We start from the raw sequence: 11,589 nt of genomic DNA, 5'->3' as shown, positions 1-11,589 counted from the left end.
TGAAAGCTCGCAGCACGAGGCAGCGGTAGCAAGTGGAGACGCAACATGTACAGTTTTGCCACACTTGACTATGTCACGCGCATTTCTGAGCTAATGCCTCTTGAATGAGAGAATAAGCAGAAGACAACTTTGTGTTCATGCTAAGCTTTCATTTTTTTATAAACCTTCAATACATGTTAATAAGCAGCCATTTAATTACCAGATAGCATCTTCAGGCCCATATCATTACCAAAAACTAATATTGTAAGGACCCCAATATAGTGGATTTTTGCCAGTTCGAGTGACTTTACTAGGGAGGGGTTCTACTTTATCAGCAGAACTAGGCGAAAGTTTCATCTTATTTACTTTTACAAAGCATACACAAGAAAGTTAGTGCTGACAGGGCATGAGAGTTGGTTAGCGGGGTATATTCTTGTCAATGCTGGGAAAGGTTTGCCCCTTTTAACATCAAGAAGTACTTTTTGTGAGTGACAGCCGATGTTAGAAGGAAGAGGACAGTATCCAAGTACAGTAATGCTGAGCATGGATTTCCTGATGCGACAAGTTTCACAAGGCACCTGTTGTGTAAGAGATTTTGGCTGGATATGAAGGGCAATCACTTCAGTTTAACAAATTACAAGGGTGAACAATATTATTTATCAGCGCAGCTGCCAAGAAGTGATTTGTTACATTGTAGAGTCAAAGAACAGCACCCATTGCCCCCCAAAAATTAAGGTGGCTGCATTTTTTCTAGGCCTTATCACTCCAGAGCCGCAAAGTCAGATGGATGCTTCCTTAGCTCAAACGTCTCGATACTTTCCGAGTGCAACTTTGTGGGTGTGATGTACCAGCAGCAATGGTCTCTTGCAGCACAAGCTGCCAATAGCACCGAAGTGCAGTCGAACTGAGCTCCTGCCTTTCAGTGCTGACTGGCTGAAAGGTTTGCCATCATTGCGCCAGCCTCATTCTGGTTGGTGCCACAGATTGACGCCACGTTAGCTCAAGCTTCTGAGTACCTACTAAGTGGAACTTTGCTTGACCTGAAGTACACGGGAGTGAAGAATCATATAGAGGAGACCTTGAAAAATGCTTCATTTCAACAAAACGTCGCGGGCTAGTTGGTTCATCGCAAGGGGGAAACAGCGCAAGCTAAACACGGACAAAAAGGGAGGACGAGACACACACAGCGCTGACTTACAACTGAAGGTTTATTTCAGACACGTCGGTAAATATACAGTAGCATCAAGGGAAACAACAGCAAACTGGTTGGGAACAGTCATCGCCATCAGAAAACATACAGGTAAACACAGATCATCCAGCTCTCGATAAGAACTGCAATTCTTTATCTATAAGGGCTATGGAGGGGGTGCTGACACAATGCTCTTTAAGATGCGCAATGTTTAAAGCTTCAATAATCTCTCCCGTGGTTTTGTCACCACACCTGCTTATCACGCTCGTGTTGCCCAACTCAGGGGTGCATTTGCAATCTCGGCAATGAATGCCCAGATGGCCCGAGATTCGTTGGGTAACATTATATTTATGCTCAGACAATCTCTTGTTGAGGCATCTGCCGGTTTGGCCTACATATGCATGACCGCAAGACAAGGGGATGGAATATACAACACCCTGAGCACAGGCTGGATACCCGCTAACCCTCATAACCTCAGTGGCTGAGGCCTTGTTGAAAGCAAAAGAGAAAAGAATCAGAGATAAGGGCAAGATCGCAGTCATCCCCTACGTACACGGGATTTCCCACAACTTAAGAAAAAGAGGAAAAAGAGTAGGAATAGACGTTTTATTCTCAGCCCCGGATCGCTTGTCCAGCCTCTGCAAGCGCGTTAATCAGATGGGTCGCAAGCAAACAGGATGCACAGTTAATCATCGCGACCAGTTCGTTTCCTGTGCTCAGGGTGTTGTATATTCCATCCCCTTGTCTTGCGGCCATGCATATGTAGGCCAAACCGCCAGATGCCTCAACAAGAGATTGTCTGAGCATAAATATAATGTTACGCAACGAATCTCAGGCCATCTGGGCATTCATTGCCGAGATCGCAAATGCACCCCTGAGTTGGGCAACACGAGCGTGATAAGCAGGTGTGGTGACAAAACCACGCGAGAGATTATTGAAGCTTTAAACATTGCGCATCTTAAAGAGCATTGTGTCAGCACCCCCTCCATAGCCCTTATAGATAAAGAATTGCAGTTCTTATCGAGAGCAGGATGATCTGTGTTTACCTGTATGTTTTCTGATGGCGATGACTGTTCCCAACCAGGTTGCTGTTGTTTCCCTTGATGCTACTGTATATTTACCGACGTGTCTGAAATAAACCTTCAGTTGTAAGTCAGCGCTGTGTGTGTCTTGTCCTCCCTTTTTGTCCGTGTTTAGCTTGCGCTGTTTCCCCCTTGCTTCATTTCAAATGGTTTTGAAAGCCAGATTTCTAACATGCACAGTGAGGCACTCACAAATTTGGTTGTGAATGCATAAACCAAAACCATTAATCAACTGATAGTCAAAACAGGCAACAATCATCACGCTGAAATTTAGTGGTTTATGTAGCTGGGGGGATGCTTTAAGTGACTGAAATCCTCATAATATAGTAGTGGCATTAATCGCAGCAACGCCAGTAGCATAAAAGCAGCCTGTGGTATTGTTGCAAACGCATATCACATGTTTTGAATATGTGTCTCATGGCCTAAACTTGCTTATGAATGATCTGATAAAGCTTGTCACTATTAAGTCATGCTTTGTAGCAAATAATTCCATGCAGTTCTTGTCAGGATTTTTCCAAAATGTTTAATTTGTTAGAAGAACTTAGGGAAAAAAAATTTTAAGCCATACAAAATTTCTGGATATTTAGCATTCTTAGTTCAGATTCCTTCAAAGGCATGTGATTGTCTTTTGTTATAATTTTAATCTTTCATTGCATTGCGAAATTTTCAGTGAGCAACACAATAAAATTTATAAGAGCGAATTGGCGGGCTAGTTGGTTTTGCATGATGAAAGAACAGCGCAAGGCACGGTACACAGTGACGGCGTGTGAGTGTTTGCGCTTCCTCGTGTCACTGTGTCCCATCCCTTGCACTGTTCCTTCACCATACAATAAAATTATGACAAAAGTTTTCTAGTGTTTATAATAAAACTATAGTGGAACTGAATAACTTAGACCTATGTTTTCCATTGTGTTCGAAAAAAGTCTAACCTTTTTAAGCTGCACGAAATGTGCACATTCTGCAAAGGGATTGCTTTCACATTGGCTTTGTATGTGCATTGCAGACAAAAAGATTTCCCCTTTCTGCAGGTATCATAGGACATAAATTAATTGGATAACGCATCATATTAAAAAGTTCAGGTGGTTAGCACAAAGTGGAAGAGGATATGTCCTATGATATGACTATGAATACTGCTTTTATAAAGTACAAAATTTCTATCACCCTACTAGGTTCTTTGTTTATGAGAACCGATTTGCATTGTCAACAAAAAGAAACAGCAGTCATGATCTTCTGTTTTTACCATGTCTTGTGGCGAGGTTTTTCCATTATGTAATTTGATTGCTTTGATAATTTGGTTTGTGTACTACTTTGGAGCCGAAGACTTTCCTTACCTTCACCATCGCTCTTAAAGTCTGCAAGACGGGAGTACAAGTCCAGATCAGTAAAGGTTAAAACTCGGTTGTCGGCACCCTGGCTGATTGAAATAAAAGGTGATGCTGTGAAGAGTCATACAGTTTGGATCTTTAAGAATATCATATATACTCAGGATAACTTTGCAGTGCATGGTGAATCCTGCATCAAAATTCAAGTGTGCATTTGTCAAGACCTAACTCACATGAGCTGTCATAGCCTCCTTAATGGAACTGTGAATAGAAGCAACTGCGCTGATACTTGCATGCCACAGATTATAAGGCGCCTGTCTATCAGCCAACAGGGCAGGTGTTCTGTTCATAAAAGGATAATTGCAGCCATGACTAAACCCATCAGAAACATACCAAAAAGCCCCAGACTCTCCAGCAACATGGCAAGTACCATTATCACCTTCGGTTCTCTTTAGAACAGTAGTCGGTGAGAATGGTAATTAGTAGCATGTTCTCAGCAAATACTGAAGAAGCAGCTCACTTTTCCTAATGTTCATTATCCATTTGATACGAAAAGTTCAAAAGATCTCGAGGGGAATGCATCCATTGGATATGTGTTTTCAGTCGATGTCGAGAACTTGTTTTATTCTGTGCCCCATGATGCCTTGTTCACTTCTGTAAGGGATGCCATAGAGGGTAGTGGCACAGTTGATTTCAGAACTCCTCAGGTGTGTCAATTAGTAATTTTATGAAGCTGCTATAATTTCATCTCAGTGTGACGTTTGTATCTTTTGATAACAGCTTTTACTGACAAAGACAAAGGATTTTCATCAGATCCTGCGTAGCCCCTGTGCTAACATTTTTTTAGCCTTTAGTGACCGCAACCTAGAACTCAGTTTGACAGAGAATGAAGTACTGAACGTTTTCAGGTATGTTGATGATTTTCTAACAGTTATTAAAGAAAGATATGACCTACACAGATGCTGTAAGCCCAGTTTTAGCCAACTTTTAAGAAGAGGGGCAGGGATTGTGTTTTACCCGTGAACTCCCTTTGCGAGGATGTTTTCAGTTTTTGAATTTAAGTATAACCTTGGGCGAGCATCGTGCGTGTTGGCAACAATCGCCTCGAGCACGGAAGGAGCTGCTGCCTTATTCCTCGGCTCATTCAAAGACTGTGAAACGCGCTATTGCTAACCTCTGCCTTGGGTCTGCTCTTGTGAAGCCGTGTGAACATACTCTGCAGGTGAGCTTTGAAAAGCAAGTGGATTGATTTGCTATGGTGGGGTTCCCAAGCTCAGTAATCACTGGTGATGCTGAAGCCTTCCTAAGGAAAACCAAACGTGTAATGTTCAAAAAGTCGTGCGAGACAAGAAAGCCAAGCGTGAAACCAAAAGTGGTACCCTATGTTCACAGGGTACCACACAATGTGAAAAAGGTTTCAAATCGACATGGCGTGCCTGTCGTATTTTCCGCTCCACGAAGGCTTGCACAATTATGCGCGCGCATTGCGAGCATAATTGTGGGTGTTTGCAGCAAAAAAACATGGCAAGCACTACGTGAAGTGCTGCATAGGAATAGTATATGAGATACCGCTGGCCTGCGGAAAAGCCTATGTGGGCCAATCGAGGCGCTGTGTGAATGACCGTGCAGCTGAACAGGCACTGTCACAAAAAGAACCAGGAGGTGCACATCTTTCACAGCATTGTGCAAATTGCTTCGCGTGCAACCGAGCGGCAAAACATGCGCTGGGGGAAAAAATATGCGTGCACTGAAAGATATGTGAACCACGGCTTCATGAGTTAAAGATTCTGGGCAGAAGTAGAGACTTGAAGGCACGCGAGGTCTTGGAGGCGTTTCACGTAAGAAAGATAGGGAAAGCGTGTGAGTGGTACATCGGTTCACCTTTTCAAGACCGAGATGACATATATCTTGAACGGTTTGTTTAATGCGTCGTGTTGTTGTTCATGCGCATCCCTTAAAATTTCTATATATTTGCTGCCATAGCAGTGAATAAAGGTCAGATGAATTTAGCGCTCGTCCTGCGTCATTCTCTCTTGTGTCACTTCTTAGCACTATTATTTTCAGTCTCGAACAGTATGCACTATTTAGCCCAAATTGACATTCTTTTAATCATGTTGGCTATAGGGGCCATATGTGACAGAAAATATATTTAGAAAGCTGTGTATTCATAAGTCACTGAGAACAAAATATATCAAAAAGGCTGCGTTAATCATGTCTGGTTCACTTTTCATACCCTTCTACTTTAAGATGACAGACATGGAGTACGACTGAAATCGACAATATGCAGAGATTGTCTGCCAACTTGAGCATCACAAGAATTTTGTACCTTTTTTCCAGCTTTACAGGACACAATAACAGATATTTTTGCAGATAGTGACAGTGTAGGGCAGTATTGTTTATGCATCCAGAAATTACGACACCAGAGCTTAATGGTTTTTGCTTGGTGCATATGAAGAAATGAAGCAGGAATAAGTTCTTAACGAGGTCCATATTTTAAAGCAATGAAACTGAGTTGAAAATGAAAAATAAGTTATGTATAAACAAAGACGGAGGGTAAAAAAAGTAGGAAAGGAAAAGCTCAGAAGCACTTCACATTTTCCACTGTGCCCATGGAAAAAGTCTGGCTCTTCTGGACGATGACACCGGCTAGGCGGTTTTCATCAACCTTAGCCTCAGACCATTTGTGCCAAGTGAACACCTTACTGCAACATTTCTAACTAAAGACCACTATTGATAATACGTCTATGGAAAAGTTTCGCTTCTCGTCTTGCAACTTATTACATGATGGAGCTGAAATAAGTTCACTTATAATAAAGTTGGCTATGAGCTTCTAACACTTTTTGACAGTTTTCACTGGTGCAGTATGCTACTGTGAATGATACATCTGGGCACTCTATTGATGTGCACTCCACTGGTGTCTTATTCATCACATGCAGTGTTTATTCCCTTCAAATTTAATTTATCCTAAGAGTGGCACAAGGTTGCTGCTGCAAGGTGCATGATGCAAACCAGCAACTTTCACTTGATGCACTAGTGGTGAAAAAGTGTTGCTATTGCTAGGGGGAAGGACTATACAACCAAGGCACAGCAGAAGCCAAATATTATAGTGATTGTGGACAATCCCTGCCAGAATTCTAGTTCATCGGGACAGTTTGTCCATATCGTAACAGTAGCAACTAGTGGCAGCATGGGCAGCAAGAACGCAAGTATGCTGCAAAGGTTAAAACATGCCAATGATAGTACCTTTTTTGCTTCATGCACGTTGGCTACAAATGAATTACTTCTTCTCTATTCCTCTAGGTGAAAACAGTCACTGACTTTGTTTCATGCATTCTGTCTCGCTTAACTGATCAGTATAGACATATACCTTCACCAGATATGGCACTTTGGGCTTTGGGCTGGTGGCGGAGAGAAATGGATTAATATATTGTAGCAACAAATTGTCATTAAACTTTTATCACTTTGATTGCAAAAAAAAAAACTTGCTTTTAGAAGTTGAACCCCTTATACCACACCAAAATAGCCACAAAACGCTGTTTAGTAACCAGATTAACGAAACAAAACTCGCGAATGCAGTCAGAGGCAGCAGATGGCGACGGGGTATAACGCAAACAAGATTGTTCTGAAAAGTGCCACATGGCTGTCATTTATCGAAAAAGTAGCACACAAAAACAATGTTTCATACTGTAAAGGTCACTTCCTCTGATGATAGTGCGGGCGATCTCCAAACTTTGGAATTGGTTTCCAAGATCAAATAAGAAAGGGCGTGCATGTCATTCATGAAAGCGGACGAGTAACGAACTTCGCGCTTTACACATAACCAAACTTCAATCACAGCTCATTCATTTAGAGTTCTAAACAACAGAACTCACTTGAAAGCTTGCAGAAGCCGCACATTACTGTCAGTAGAACAAAACGCGTCATCCCGAAAGCAGTCAAGTGCTTTTAATCTCCGCACTTTGATTTCATTGTCGCCTTGCGAAATGCATAAATCATTAATTCTCACTGCATGCACGGCGGAACGTGTCTGCACGCAGTAGAGGCGGTCAGAAAGCACAGCTGCGGACGGTTAGCTTTTTTTTTAAATGCAGGTCTTTTCTTCACCGGATGGCGTAATACAGTCGTACCTTAGTGGGGATCTTGCCGAGATACAAGGCTTGGGTTACCTCATAAAATAGATCGCATTTCGGGGCCGATTTGCATGTAAGCGGTATGTAACAAACCTGCGTCTGAGCCACGAAGGGCTCAGACGCAGGTTTGTTACATCTCTCTTTGCGGTCTTCTCCAAACACCGCTAAGCTTCATGCGGTCTTTGAAGAAGACTCGCGGCACAAGTATAGCACGAGAGCGCGCACACACATCCACGCAACAACGCGCATCGCACACTGCCACCACAACACGGGCGCCGAGGCCCACGGGTCGCTAGCGTGGAATGGGGGTGCCGGCCGCAGCTTGTAACAGCCAGCCGACGGCCCTTTCTCCCTCTCCATCTTCGTTTTCCCCCTCGCGTCGCATCCGTTTGTTGGGATCAGATATACGCAGGCCGGACGGGGCCGCCGTCCGGCGCAAGGGAAGGGGCGCTTCAGCACATTCGCTTAATAGAGCGCGCACCTGACGTTTTGCTTCGGCTAAGCGTGCAGTAATCTGTCTAAATTCAGGCAATAAAACACTGCAGAGAGTCATGTGTTTTTTACACGCATCGGCGCTCTACTCATTTATAGGTCAGAGTTTGCAGCTTCTGCTTCTTCTCTTGCTGTCCAGATCAGACACCTTGTCATTCAATCGTCGGCAAAAATTTTTGAGGAGAATATTTGTCTTGCACCACAACACATATTTCAGCACTATCTCACTCGTGTATCCGTGTTCACGGACATCGACGTCAGAAGGCTCATCGCTGAGAAGTTGGAGTGTGAGTTTCATAGCGACTTGGCGCTGGTTTTGGACATTTACAAATTCTGCTCGCTTGGACAATGCTTCCACCACAACGTAATTGTGAGCCACAGTATTCACAGCTGGCATTAATAAGTAAACCAGCCCTTCCCTGTCAATTTCTTTGACAAGACTGTACATGTGATTGTCAGGCGAAACTGTGACAGTCTTGTCAATTGTCAAGATCTCCTTTGCATTTGTCGCATTTCAACCTCTTCAGAGCGATGTGCACCGATTAAGCAGCCACACATGCAATGACTGGAATTGCAACCTTCAGTTGACAGCGCCTGTCCGGTCCCATAAATGTTGAATTGTCTACTTGGCACGGCTGCTTGCACTTGAAGCTCTTCCCAATTTTGATTTTTCTCATTGTCGGTTGCAGAGATCGCGCTCATTTGTGGAAGTGTGCTCTGTAGTCGCAATCTGTTCTCACATTCATAGATTTGCCTTACAGGCAAATGATATTGCGAACCAGCCAGCCGTCGGTAACGTCCATAGCGGTTTTCTAGGAAGTCGGTCTGGAACTTCCAAAGGAGCGCAAAGGACATCTTGAGCTCCTCAAAGCAGTATCTAGCAATCTCAACAAATGCTTCAGTCGTCTGGCTCCAAAGCGTCATAATTTTCATCAGACAAATTACAGGTGTCCGTCCTCCTTTCCTTCCATTCCTGCAACCAGTCCAAGAAATCGCTCAAAAAGCAAAGTCTCGAGTCGAATGGAGAAGGGTAGATGGGTTATCGATATTCATCTCTTAGTCTGAGTCCCTTGAGAGGAGTTTTGACGTTGACAACTTTGGACCATTTTACTATTATATATATGAAACCGGCAGTTTTTTCGTGCTGTTTTAGGGTGTGTTTGGCTCCAATCACTCGAATCACTCCATTAAACTCAGATATCTAAGTAGTGGAGGAATGTGCCACCTTGCTGCTCTAATTGGGGGTTCACCCCGAGACTCGAGTGATGGACATATTGATCGAACAGTCCTTAGGTGCATGATGATGCTCCCGTGACTTCGTATGTATTTGCATGCATAAGGCGATATTTTAAAAAGTACGCAGCAGTAAACCATGACGTGTGCTGAGTAGCGCCGTCGTTTTCTTGTTGACATTAGCTGCACTTGATCGATCAGCAGTTGTATGGTGGGGTAGTTATTTCTTTGCGCTGCAGATATTTCGCTCAGAAGAGAAGCGACAGTCTCGCAGATGTCCACGTCTGAGCTTTCAGAACTTGAACTCACGGCACTGTAAAAATCATCGACTCCCTCAAACAAATCCAGCGGTCGTCGTTTGCTGTCGACCGCCGACGGACCTAGCACTTTGGACCCGAGCAGCTTCACTGGTGCTTTGGCGATGTTTACTGTCAGACTTAGGTTGGTTTTTATAACAGAGCATTTATTCCAAGGAGCCTTATGATTACAAATGTGAGCCAAAATGATGTCATTGCACTCGATGACATGCCAAAATGTCAGCTGCTTGTCTCGAAAGAAGTTCGGCAAAGATTTATAATCGCAAAGTTTGTCTGCTTCGTCTTGATTCTTGGCAATTATAATTGACTCCGCGAGCACTTTCTGAAGGGCAGCGGCGTCTAAGCGCATTCGCTTTCTCTCTGGGTCCTCTCGTATAGTCCCTACTCTGGACAGGTAGTATGGGCAATCGGGGAATACCGTCTGTACGGCCTCAGTTCGAAGCCGCAAACACGAATGTGACGGGCCGGTGGCTTGGTCAATATAGCTTGCTTCTCGAATAATGTCTTTAGCTTTAAAGTAACGTTCGCAGACCTAAACAAGATAAATATATTCTACCATAAGTACGGCTACTTGACATCGCGAGCTATACGTGACGCTTTTAGCCTTTACCTGCCACAAAGAAGTTGTAATCAAAGCTTGCAACCCCAAGGGTAGAAGCAACTTGCTGGGAAAATAATAAGCAGCAAAATGTATCACCCTAGAAATTGCTGACACGACTAGGTTCTCGCGTGGAATTGCACGTATCCAGGCGTTTCTTGCTTCGTAGGCTTTAGGGAACGAGAAGACGTGCACTTTGGGGCCTGTCTTGTAATTGCCATTGCACCGCGGCACACGGAACTTCCCAGGCATTTCGCATTTGGTTCTAATTCTGCACAGCTCTGTTCGGCACACATAACATGCGATAAACACCGATGTCAGTCGCCGGTTCACGCACAGAAATAAAGATTCGAGCAAACGACCACGTTTTTCAGCGACCACGTGCGCGTCCAAACATGACACTGAGCTGCCGCCGTGCCGAAGACGAGCGTTGGAAGACGACAACCCGACAACGATGACGTATAGTCACGTGGCCACGGGAGCTCCCCCCCCCCCTGGCCTGGAAAAATTTCCTCTAGGTGGCATTGTTTCGGCCGCCTCCTTGCTCCTGTTCCTTACCCCACTCCCTCTCGTGCCCCGCGGACGGTGCCAGCATGTTGGGAGGGGTCGAGTGTCGCTTCCTGTCGGCTGGGGGAAAAAAAGGGAGAGAGGATGCTCCCTGCTGGGTCTTTGCTCTCTGCCTTCTCCGTGGTTTCTCTTCATGGAGACGGCCTTGGATTCAGCATAGCCGGACTCGCGCGGCGGTGGCGGCGGCTTCCCCTTTTCACCGAAGCTGTTTTTCTGCGCCCCGTTTTCTTTGCACGTAGACGCGGGTGGGCCAGTTCAGTTGGCGTTTTCCCGCCACCGTGGTCGCATCTTGCACTGTGAGCGAAGCACCGTATGTAGGTTCTTCGCTGGGGATTATCATTAAGATTGTTTTGTTCAAATTGGAGCGCGAACGTACGCATTGAAGTCTTCGGAGGACTCCGCTGTTGGCGGCAGCTTCTGCGCGAGGAGGACGTAATTAAGAAGTTCAACAGTCGTAGGTCTTTTGGATTCTAGGCGAAAAGCCGGCGCGGGCGGAGCGTCTGCACTTTGGTGAGTGTTTTGCTTTTTCCTTTTCGGGTTTGTGCCAGTCTTGTACAGTGCGTGCTACAAGGTGAAGCGCACATGTACATATTTCTAGCAGGCAAGCCTGCCTCGCTGCCTCGTCGGGAAAAAAAAAAGAGAGAGAGAGAGAGAGAGAGAGAGAGAGAGAGAGAGAGAGA

At 44.6% G+C, this 11,589-nt stretch overlaps 1 pseudogene; it reads right to left on the bottom strand.

The window, feature by feature from the left end:
* Positions 1–8,422: 8,422 nt before the first annotated feature.
* LOC146171491 (uncharacterized) overlaps positions 8,423–11,589 on the bottom strand; it is a 64,324-nt pseudogene continuing 61,157 nt past the window's right edge.

This window comes from Amblyomma maculatum, unplaced genomic scaffold (assembly GCF_055883805.1).
Source record: "Amblyomma maculatum isolate TAMU_Amacu unplaced genomic scaffold, ASM5588380v1 scaffold_22, whole genome shotgun sequence".
Classification (NCBI taxonomy): domain Eukaryota; kingdom Metazoa; phylum Arthropoda; class Arachnida; order Ixodida; family Ixodidae; genus Amblyomma; species Amblyomma maculatum.
This window is presented reverse-complemented; position numbering and strand designations above follow the sequence as displayed.